The sequence below is a fragment of the Adiantum capillus-veneris genome, chromosome 24 (genome assembly GCF_014529385.1).
Source record: "Adiantum capillus-veneris isolate H3 chromosome 24, ASM1452938v2, whole genome shotgun sequence".
Lineage (NCBI taxonomy): Eukaryota > Viridiplantae > Streptophyta > Polypodiopsida > Polypodiales > Pteridaceae > Adiantum > Adiantum capillus-veneris.
Window position 1 is genome coordinate 25,046,959 of NC_140954.1, and position 12,528 is coordinate 25,059,486.

Sequence of the window (12,528 nt, forward strand, 5' to 3'; positions counted from 1 at the left end):
AGGAGGACATCTAAAAATGCAACCCCCGGTTGTGCTTTCCTTACCTTTTGGTTAGATATTTTGCCAATATTTCCAATCGGAGTGGGCTTGCCTAAAATCAACACACAAGTGCAGTGAGTTCAATCACAAAAGTGCAATTAGTTGAATCTCATTGTTATGCTTAAGTGGCCATTTCTTATTGCACCTCTTTCAAATATTAATTAAATTGGTGTTTTTGTACTTTAAAAGCATGGCAATTAGAAGGGCGCAAAGTACTCCATGATGACCCTACATATTCTTGTACATGTGGTGTATAATCTGCCCATGCTTTTCTATTCATTTGTTATTCCACATGAGACCAGGGGCCCAACTGGAGCTAGGCATAGGATGTGATCTGAATGTGAGCTAGGCATAGGATGTGATCTGAATGTGATCCAAATGTGATTGCTTTGTGATCAAGAGAAACGTCAAAATCCAACATATTCTTTAGATGTTTCATTTATGCATTCCCTTTCAACTCACGACAAATAGCTTACTGGTTAGGCATTGGAGCATGAGGCATTCCACATGAAGACATCTCAATGGGATCCCTCACCCCAAGGGCGAGGGGCATATACCACTGGTGGAGCATGAGGCATTCCACATGAAGACATCTCAATGGGATCCCTCACTCTTGTCAACCAAGGGAAATAGTTGTTACGATGCATATACTTTTTACTTGAAAATATGCAAAAAAGCCCCCATACATTGGATTAATATGCAGAAGATGAAGTAAGAGCACATCTTGGGTCGACGGGTGCACAACTTCACACATCAATGCCAGCCTTGAATGGAACATAGCTCACTTCCTAGTACCATAAAACTTGGCGTTCAAAGCGAAGTGCAAAACATGCCAAGCAATCATGGTCACCCACAATGAGCCAATAACAAGTGGTGGTTTTCTCATGCTTAATATACTCTGAAGGGGCAACTATTGCAGGCCATCAATGAAGTGAATAAGAAAATGGCACATAATTCAATCTACACTCGAAGCCTTTACATGTGCAATTGTCGTCCCCCACAAACTGATGATACAAACCTAAATTATGTTTCCATGACCATCCCTTAAGGGCCTACCTAGCAGAAACCACCGAGTAAGAATAGTCATTATTAGTACTTGCTGTTGTTGTTAAGCTTGCAAAGTCACTATCTGATAGTAATGAGGGTGGGAGTATAAAATTAACCGTAGAGTGAGGGACAGGAGGATCCTCCAGTGGAATTGTTCCATCCATCAGCTGGACAACACGAGACATGGCGGGTCGCATCAAAGGCTTATGTTGGATGCACCACATCCCTACCTTGAGCTACTTAAGCTTCTGAGCTGCCTCTTGAGAATCAATACCAGTGTCATTCACCTCTTCAGCAGACAAGGCCTCATTTGCCTTTGCAGCATCATTATTCCCGGCCGACTGCCGAACGACAACAACTCCCTCTTCAATGCATCCAATCGCCCACTCCATCAAAGGTGTCTTGATGTCATCTACGCTCTTGAAACCCCGCACTTGCTCTAAAAGGAGCATCCCAAAGCTGAAGACATCCACCTTAGAGGTAAGTTCCTGGCTAGTCAGCCATTCGGGGGCCAGGTAGCCACGCATGCCACGGATGCCTGACATTGTAATGTGGCTGTCCAAATGGAAGCGCCTGGCAAAGCCAAAGTCCGCCACCTTGGCTGTGACTTGTTTGTCAAGGAGAATGTTGTGGGGCTTGATGTCACAGTGCATGATGGGTGGGTTGCACTCAAGGTGAAGATAGGCTATCCCTCGTGCCGCACCTAATGCAATAGAGTATCGGGTAGCCCATGGAAGCAGCTCATGTTCAGAGCTAGAAAGAAACTTGTCGAGTGAGCCCTTTTCCGTGTACTCATAGACAAGAAGCCTTTGGACCCTCCTGCGTTTCTTCCTCGAGCAGTACCCCAATAAACTTACCAAATTGATGTGATGGATGTTTCCCAAGGTTTTCACCTCAGCTCTAAACTGAATCTCAGCACTGCCCCTTCCTACGCCACCACCAACCCCTGGTTCTTCGTCTACACCGCCTTTAAGCAATTTCACCGCCACTGCAAGTTGCCTGTTACTCATGTCAATGGTGCCGACCAGTGGTTGCTCACTTTTCTCTAAGCTACTGTTTCCTCTTGCTTTTACCCATCCTTTGTACACTACCCCAAAGCCACCTTCGCCGAGCTTTTCATTGAAGTTGTGTGTTGCCACTACCAGCTCATCATCAAAACTATGGCTCCTCCTCCATGACATACATAACCCTCTTCCACAGTGTCGAAACCAAGCACAGCAGATCAAAGCTACAACCAGCAATATCGCAACTGGTACCCCAACCCCAATGCCTATGAGCCATGCAAGCTTCCCTGTGTCTCCAGAGGCAGGTTACACCACTTTGATTATTAGACTGTTGATGTCTGAAGCAAACCCATTTAAAAGATACCCAACTTGACTATTGCCTTTTATGTAGCACACTCCATCAGATCTGTACGATGCCGCCATGCATGCACAATCTTTCAAGCATAGCAATTTACAGTCATTCAATCCCACATTGGTTTCATGTGTGAGGTCATTGTAGTTGTAGTCACTGTCGGACACTTCGACCATAGTTGTGCTGTAATTTGTTGATTTTGTTCCACATGAAGCGTTGAAGCTGATAAGGCTTTTGCACCCTTGTGATAGATCCCCTTCAACCCGTGCTTGATAACCAGGTGGGCAACTGCAGCTCAATCCATTCACGCTGTCGCTTGCCTCCTTGCAAATACCAAAGGCCCACATGGGCTGCCTAGCATGCACTTATTATCCAGCATCTGCCACACATCCTTCCATGAGCTTACATTGGACTCCCACTTATATACTCTTAAGTTTCCATCATAATCCGATGTCAGCCTCTGAAGTTCATTACTTGATGTGCTACTTTTAAAGAGAATGAGGTTGTCGCGAGCAATTTGAAGACCACCACTGATATTGATGTTGGCATACAAGTAGATGAAGTCATTTTTTAATGAATCCAATGCATGGAAATACAGATTGAGGTTTGCGTCGGTTGCGATGTGGAAGCTACCAGGACCAAAAGATGATTGATTGCTTCTTGACTGGAGGAAGAAGGACTTGTTGGCAACAAAGGTGTCCTGCAAATCGGAGAGCATGAGGGAGTCGTGGGGATAGTCGAAGCTTTGCCAGGAGACGGAGGCACCATTCTCCTCAAGGAGGGCGAGGTTACCTGTATCTTGAAGTTGGGCATAAGAGGCGGAGGTACTGTCGCTACTCCAGAGCAAGGTATGCTGCGGACTGCGGAGCTCTAGTGAGCCATTAATGGTGAAGTTAAGGGTAGAACCGGATCTAACGAGGGGGTTATCAGCAATTCCTGCCCACCAGAGAGCCGTTCTGTTTGGATCGGCAGAGTGCCAAACAGAGAGAAGGTAATTTTCCTCATCGATTGTCTTGAACCCAAATGTGTAGTTTCCCGCTTCGGAAGACCAGAAAGACGACTCCTGCCTAGCAATGAAAGAAGCATTCCCTGCTGCATAGAGGCGCAAAGCAGAGGACCCAATAGTGAGAGGCAGCAATCGCCCATATGAATATGGTAGCTATGCGTGCCAAAATTTGACACATGATTGCAAGCTTGCCGTGAAGCCTCGTTCGTAGGGAGGCTACGTTGGTAATGCCAACAACAAATTCTTTACAAGAATGCAAAAAGAAGGTAAAATCATTGGTACCTTCCGAGGACTTCCAGAAAAATTTATCAATTCTTTGCTGACTGCTCGTCAAGCTTCTTACAAAATTAACACTAAAGATTCGTTGGCATCTGTTAACATAATATGGCGGAAGGGGGAGCCCTTTACACGTGTCGCAATCTGCGACGTGAAGGCTAAAGCCCAAAACAAAAACAAGCCCCTTGCACGTGAGGAGAGAGAGAGGCCGTCGAAGGCGGCTGGTCGTACTAGTTTCTTTTCCTATCATCTATGTCTTCAAACTTCAAAGAGATCAAACATCAAAGACTTGGTCATACACACTATTTATAGTCCTCTTATGTAGGCCATTGTGACTTTTTCCTTGTTTCCTGTGAACAGAGTTGCTCCATTTTACTAACATAATATGGCGGAAGGTGGAGCCTTTTACACGTGTCGCAATCTGCGACCTGAAGGCTAAAGTCCAAAACAAAAAACAAGCCCCTTTGCACGCGATAGAGAGAGAGAGAGAGAGAGAGAGAGAGAGAGAGAGAGAGAGAGAGGCCGCCTTCGTCGTACTAGTTTCTTTTCCTATCAACTATGTCTTCAAACTTCAAAGAGATCAAACATCAAAGACTTGGTCATACACACTATTTATAGTCCTCTTATGTAGGCCATTGTGACTTTCTCCTTGTTTCCTGTGAACAGAGTTGCTCCATATATTCAAAGATTAGTGCAATTGGTCTATTTAATTGTGATAAGCTTCAAATTTGCTATCACTATTCCATGAGAAAAACCAAGTGAAAGGGTCACGGTGGCTTTCTAGAACAATAAAAAAGTGATAAAATCATTAGGTTGAGCTTAATTGGAAATTTCAGTGTTCGAAAAAGGATTGCCTCAGCTTAGCCTTGAGCCAGTTGAAAATCGAGACTAGTCGATTGCAAACCTATATAAAGGTGGGAGAAAATAGTTGAAATATGTGAAACAATAATTCAAAAATCTTGTAAATTTCAAAATTTATACTAGTATTTTTGGTTTGCTTCTTACTGAGGAAAAAACACGACGGACGACCGCTTAATAAAAGAGACTTTCCCAAACATTGACTAGAATTAAGCTATAGAATGCAAAAAAGGTCAAGCCATGTGGGACGGTGAAATGAAGGGTGAAATATAAAAAAATCTTTAGTTTATTTATTTGTTTATATATGTGTATAAATATAAATAAATCTATATATGTATGTATGTGTATATGTATGTATAGAAAGGTGAGGCTTCACTTAGCATTCTAAAACAATAGAATGCAAAAAAAAATCAAGACATGTAAGGATGTGAAATGATATGTGAAATAAAAAAGATCCATTTAATATTTGAAAACCGAAATAATATTTAAGATAATTCTCAATCATCGTTGAACACATTGAAAGTATGCATAACTCAACTCTCCTAAGCTGGCCTAATTAGAAAGTCAAAACCAAAAAGGTCATTCAGCATCTTGAGAAGAGTCTCCACCATGGGTCTCCTATTCCATTGTCTTATTCAATAACAATAAATAACAATAAATAGTTCACTCACATTGTGTTTTTCATTGCCTTTAAAAGTTTGACCTCATGCATGACGTGACGTTGTCTAAAACACCCGTCGTCAAGCAATAGTGCATTGTAGTCTGTAGAACATGTGCAATACCATATGTATACATTACAAATTTGAGCATTTCCTCTCTACACGTTTACACTTGAGTCATTTAAAGATAATAATCACGTGGTCTTCAGAGGTTTAATTCAAAGCCATGTCACACACTTTAGTATTCTTCGGTCGTTATTCTAACAGATGCATCCCTCATGACTTGAAAGGAAATGCTTTTTTTTTAATGCTAATATAAACCCCTGGGCTCTGCCATTGGAACATTGAATTAACTTTTCTCTCCTTTCTATAGGCCTAGACATAGGTGTGCTCTCACTGTCAATTTGGAAAACAAGGATCTCTGATAGGGTTTTGTCTTCCCTCTCCTCTCTCTAGAAATACTCTCTCTCTCTCTCTCTCTCTCTCTCTCTCTCTCTCACACACACACACACACACACATAACATACAAAGCATAAATTGGTAAAGCTCTGAAAACCAACTCTACTTACATTTTAAAAACCTATGTATGCTTCAAAGAATGGATTTGAAACATGCTTGAAATACAGTAGACATTAAAGCTTCAAATACATTAGAGTTTAGAATAACTTGGATTTTGGGGACTCTAAATATGCCCTTGTTGAAGGTCATGATTCCAATGAAGTTGACGATGTACTGGAAGAAGATGGAGATGAAGATAGCCATGATGACATAAAGGAGTCGAAATTATATCAATAAATAGAAAATGTACAAACCAGTCTCCAAAGGTAGGGAAAGGGGACATCCCAAGTGTATAGAGTTACATATGGCCTAAAAAAAGGGCAAAGGTAATCAAGAACCTTAAAAAGAATGCATGCTTCATAGCTTGTAGAAAACGATCAACAATCTAGTGGCCGAGTAGAAGATGCTCATAATTGCATATTGACGTTGCCATCTCACTAATTTTTGAAGACTATGGAGATCAACATCAACAACCTTTTGAATCTGCAGTCTACCTTGGATAAAGAGCCTAATGGTCATATAGCTTGCAAGATATGTGAGCCATAGCTTCATCATTTGTAAAACAACTATGTTTTCGTGGATTTCACTCATAATTGTTGTAACATGTGTGTACATGCAACAGAACCTAGGTAGTAGCACAAGCACAATCCAAAACGGTTTTGCAAGAAATTGATGAGCTACTTTGCATAGAGCAATCCATGTTGGATTCACAAGATTGAGAATACTTTCACTCAAAAGTTTGATAGACAATCACAATCCACGTCATATTTGCAAGAAGGAACGTTCTTTAAAGGACACTTTGCCGTGGAAAATATGTGTGGAAATAAGATAGAAAAGCACTTCTGCCTCTCATGCTTACTCTTGTCTAATAACTAGTTTGAAATTCTAGATTTTTCTTTTTGCGCTTGCATTTGCGAGAGATCTGAACGGCATTTCTTGATCGCCCTCAAAATCCACAAGCTTTCTTTGTCCCACTTGAGTTTCAAAAAATTCCATTATAATTCTTCAAAATGGTTTTTTCCATTTCCTTGGCCTTTTGCTTGCAACTAGCTCACGTGACTCGCCTTCGGCAGTTCTCGTTTGCTCTTACCAATGGTACATGTGTGTGTGTGTGTGTGTGTGTGTGTGTGTGTGTGTGTGTGTGTGTCTTTATACATGACCCATGACACACACACAATCGACATAGAAATAGGTTGGCCAATTTGAATTGCTCCCAAGGAGGATAAGGACATTCATACAGAGGTGTTATGAGAAGCCTTCTTTTTATTCAAGATCTTCTTGCACGCCATATTGATAGTAACCTGGATAGTAACCTGAAAATATTACAATCACATATCAAAAAGATGTTTTACACGAAGATTTTTGGCTCTACCTCTACCGGTATAGCTTTTAGCTTTACCTCTGCCAAATTTAGAGCTAGAAGTAATAGAGGGAGTTAAAAAGGAAGTAAGTGAATTAGTGGTGTTAGTTAAAGAAATAGGTCATTTTAGGGAAGGGGTAAATTCTCACTTTATCTCACATAAAATATAATAACTCACTTTATCAAATGATTTTCTCATATTAAACTGATCACTTAATATGGGAAGATAAAAGGGGAACAAGAGTTAGTATATGTATATGTGCTTCTAAACGTATCTCAAACAGGGATCAAAAGGAGAAATGGTTGCATCTCAATAGGGGTCCAAAAAGGAGATGGTCTACCAAAGCACAATGTGCAATAAGTGCTTCTAGATTTACCTCAGCAAGGGACCAAGAGGAGAGATGGTTACATCTCAAAAGGGGTCCAAACAGAGGTAGTCTATCAAAGAGCAACATGCATCTAATGGATCTTAAAAGACCTTAGGGTTAGCTTCATTAAAGACCTCCAAAAGTTAATGTTAAAAAGTCATTTGACCTTACGCAAGCTAGGGCTAACCTCGAGGTGGGAATCGCACCCAAGCATGGAGTGCTAAGACGCTTAAAGTGCTTGTGGGAACCTTGCCCAAAGCTTGAGATGATTTGTATGCTTAAATGACTAAAGTTTTTGAAGTGTTAAATTCAAAGATAAATTCTCAAGAGGCATGAACGTTCCATGCTTAATTGACTAAGGCTTGAAGTATTCAAATCAAACCAAATGACTTAAGAAGCAAGTCTTTTTAGACTTGCCTACGGCTTTATCATTATTGAGCCATAAGAAGTCCAAAAGGAGCTATCCCTCGGCAATTCTGCTATGTTAGACCCACCCCACTACTCTCTATAATTAACCAATTCAAACCGTGGGTATAGATACTTAAGTGCTTATTTTCAAAGGCTAAGAGTAGTAGCAACTAAGGTTTTGAGTTGCCAAAGAATACACTAACATATAAGTATATATAGCATAGCTGACAATAACCAAGAGAGTAGAATGAACATTGATAACTTTGATTTTTCACATGAAGGTGCTAATGATGATGCCCCCATGTTTGTCAATTATCTTGTTGTTAGGTTGCATCAAGCTATGGGCAACCCTACTTTGCAAGCAAAAGTTACCCAATAACTTTGTGCTTATGGGATTTCCCTTCCTCTCCAAGAGGAGAGAGAGTTTAAGAGACCTCTTGATGAGACTCCCAAAAGAAGACTCTCTCCCATAATAGAGGAGGAATCCAAAGAATGAGAAATAAGTGAATCCCTAAGTTCCTCTAAAGATGTGGCTCCATGAAGACGGTGGTCTACACTATCGCCAACTCCTCTCAAGAGGAAACGGTCAACCCATAGTCCTTCTCCTCGTCATTCCAAAAGAGAAGAGAGGAAACAAAGGAAGAAAAAGGCAAGATAGAGGTCACCCTCTTATCCTTCTTCTTCACCTTCTTTCTCTTCCGATGAAAGCAATAGTTATTCTCCTAGAGAATACAAGAGGAGAGGACATTGTAAAACTTACCCTACATGGCGAAGGTCCCAAAAACTTAAGAAATTCAAAGGGGGAGGAAAGAGTATCTCTTTTCTCACCTATGATGGCACCTTTGGTGCCACCAACAAAGTATTGGCATTCAACGATTTGATGAGACCTTTGGAAATAAGGGCTTCACGGAGTCCTCCATGCTACACAATGTAGCTATGCACTTCCAAAAATCTAGTCGTGAATGGTGGGATAGCCTTCATGGCAACATTGAGGCCCCAAAGACATGGAAAACTCTACGAGCTTCCATCATGAAGCAATTCTTTGCAAAGCGATGCAAAGGACAAAGTGCTTACCAAATGGTGAAGTTTGAAGCTACTCTTCAACGAGTCTATCCACAAATATGTAGATAAGTTTTGGGGTTTACATCTCAAAGCTATAGTCTTTCAAAGGATAGACTTCGTCAGACAAAAACAACAATTTTGTGTGGTATTACTAGAAGAAATGGCCGAGTATGTTGACGAACGCAAAGTGTGACACGAACCCCGAAGGCCTCGAAAACGCCAGGAGCCGATGCATGCCGCAAGCCAGTCACGGTGAAGCGAACAGGGGGGGCACCACCTAGCTTTGAGCGGCTAGGTCACAGACAACGGTGATTTGAAATATCACGGACTCTCCACACACACACACACACACACACACACACACACAGAGGAAAAATGACAAGTGATAAAAACCCTCAGGGGTGTGAGGGAGAATTAGTTTCTTGCAATATTTACAGCAACCTTATTTCCAACAAGGTGGCAAATCATGGTGATAGAGAGATAGAGGGAGAGATAGTGAGCCTACTTGGTGCGTTCTCTAAAGATGACTCACCAACACGAGAACCTTGCTAACATGAGTGTGTGTGCATCAACCATTGGATTCGAGATGTAGACATAGCTTCTTCACATAGTACAAATTCCCAAAGAAAATTGCTACACTAAGTCCCCTCTCTTGTGATGCAAATGTGGCCAATTCCTCCCACCAAAATACTACCAAGTGATGACCTCTGATGAACTTGCCCCCCCTCCCCGATAGTGACCTCTCGGTGCCTTTTTATAGGTGCTGGCTGCTTTAGATTAGGGTAAGCTAATTGAATTAGGGTAATCTAATCAGGGGAGACAAAGCAAGGCGGTGGGCCCTCGGTGGTTGACCCTTGCTTTGTCTTGGGAAATATTATAAGGAAAACCTCTAGGTGGGCCTTTGTGACCATCACCTAGAGAGATGAGAATTTACAAAATTGGGATTTTTTTACAAGATTTGGTTTGAAACTGAAAAAATTGACGACAACCTACGGATTTTACTGAAGAGGGCGTCGTGGATGCAGTGCCGGTGAACAACTGCACCGCTGATGGGTCGGTGTAGCGCATTCGTCACTTTCAGGATCGGCCGGGGCATGCCTTTGGCGCCTTTGCTTGTTTTGATGTTGGTGATGCGCAATTTAGCTGCCTCCTTTCTTTTTGTCGATGTCGTCGATATCCTTCGGTTTTTTTTTATATTTTTTTGGTGTGTGCATATACGCGTGTATGTGCATGTGTAGGCGTACGTGCTATATAGGTGAGTGTATGTATGGCAAGGTGTGTGTGGGAACGGGGGGGGATTAATAAGTTAAATAATATATATTTTTATTTATTTATATTATGTTTTTTTCTTTATGCGATGCTTGCCACACACAGAGATGGCAGTGTGTGAGTGGGGGGGGGGGGAGGGGGAGTGTGTGTGTGTGTGTGTGTGTGTGTGTGTGTGTGTGTGTGTGTGTGTGTGTGTGTGTGTGTGTGTGTGTGTGTGGGTGGGTGTCTGTGTGTGTGTGGGTGGGTGCGAATACAGCAAGGGTGTGTGTGTGTGATAGAGAGAGAGAGTGTGTGTGTCACCGTTGCGTGTGGCTGCGTGCCTCCGACGAGCTGAGAGAGAGAGAGAGAGAGAGAGAGAGAGAGAGAGAGAGAGAGAGAGAGAGAGAGAGAGAGAGTACGAGATGGCTTCCTGCAGGCACCTGGGGAGAGATGGGAGGGGGGGAGAGTGTGTGTGTGAGGGGGGGAGAATGTAAGAGTGGTGTGTGTGTGGATAAGATGGGGGAGGGGGGTATACCATTTCACTGTACGCCTTTGGGCTGCTCGTCACAGGGCGAGAGACAGGTGCCGGGGTGAGGTGGCAAGGGAGGGAGAAGGTGAGGGTGGATAAGAGAGAGAGAGTGGGCCCTAGTGCTGGTGGCCGACGGCCTTTGGGCTCGAACAGAGAGAGTGCGATAGAGAGTCTGAGGGAGCGCTTGGCTCGGGTGGCCCGTGGCCGACAGAGAGCGAGAAAGGGGGGGGGGTGAGAGTGGTCAACGGAATGGGAAGGGGGGGGGGTTGTGGTCGTAGAGAGAGAGAGAGAGAGAGAGAGAGAGAGAGAGAATTATAATGTGGCAGGTTCCTACTCATGGGAGAGAGAGTGAGAGAGAGTTTGTGAGTGGGGGGGGGGGGGGGGGGGGGGGGGGGGGGCTGGATAAGAGGAAGAGGTTACGTGGAGGGGGTGAATTGAGAGAGAGAGTGTTATCCTATTTCATGCCCACGGGGCCACTCACTCAGAGGGAGAGAGAGTGAGAGAGCTAACTAAGGGAGGGGAAGATAGGGGAGGATAGGGCGGTGGTTCGCCGGTGGGAAGAAAACAAGAGGGGAGATAGGGAGGAGAGTGAAGCTGAGGGGGTGTGGACGAGAGGGAAGAGGGAGGGGTGATGGTATGGCGGCCCGCTGGGGTGGGATATGGACGAGCAAAGAGAGAGAGAGAGAGAGAGAGAGAGAGAGAGTTTATGAATAATGAAAGAGAGAGAGAGAGAGAGAGAATTTACAAAATTTGGCGGCCCGCCAGGGAATGGTGGAAATGTTTTTTTTATGTGCCCATTGGGCCGGGTGATGCAGCGGTCGGCAGGGTAAGTGAGAGAGAGTGTGTGGCGGAGCTGAGCAGCAGGAGAGAGAGGGCTTTGTCTTCTGGCAATAATGGAGAGATGTGGCCAAATTGGTGGCGCCCTGCCAGTGGTTAAGCCTAGGGGTGATTAATGTTTAAAGAAACTTTCTTTTTTCTGTTTTCCCTTGGTAATATGCTCTCCCCTCTTTGGGGTTTGGTTCTCGCAGTCACGGTTTTGAAAACCAACCGTCATTAGCCCTCCCGTCTGGCTAGAGGCATTCATGATTCTTTAGTCATGGAGTTGGAAAGTTCTCCCTCTTCTGGAATATCTAGCATGAACTCTGGGTCAAACCTACGGAAATAATTGTTTAGCCTCCATCCATTGACTCTAGTCTTGTGAATTCTCCCATCAGCTTATAGTTGCCGTTGTCATAGCGCCTTTTGACAATGAATGGTCCTTCCCATCGGGGTTGAAATTTCTTGTCCTTCCTTGTGTCAAATCTGTTGTCGTATCTCAATACTAACATGCCTTTTTCCAAGCCCTTTTCCTTAAGCCCTTGATTGAAGGTGAGCCGGCGTCGCTCTGCCTGCGCTGCATAGTGATTGATTGCATCTTCCCTATCTAGTTGGAGCCTTTCCAGATCCAGGATGTGGTTGCAGAGATTTACAATTGGGCGCCGTAATTGGCTAGCCATGACTCGTAAGCTAGCTATATGTACCTCAATGGGTAGAATTTCCTCCTTTCCATAAACTAGATGGAAAGGGGTGAAACCTAATGATGTTCGAAAAGTCGTTTGGTAGGCCCATAGTGCGGCCATGAGATGTTTATCCCAGTCTTCTGTGTGGTTATTCACCTGCTTTGTGATGATTTTGGAGATCATTCTGTTTACCTTTTCTACTAGGCCATTACACTGTGGATAGTATGGTGTGGAATGTCAGCGTGTAATGCCTAA

The 12,528-nt window shown here is 43.4% G+C and overlaps 1 pseudogene; it reads right to left on the reverse strand.

The window, feature by feature from the left end:
- Positions 1-205: 205 nt before the first annotated feature.
- Positions 206-3,886, reverse strand: LOC147426107 (G-type lectin S-receptor-like serine/threonine-protein kinase LECRK3; annotated as a pseudogene).
- Between the last annotated feature and the right edge of the window lie 8,642 nt (positions 3,887-12,528).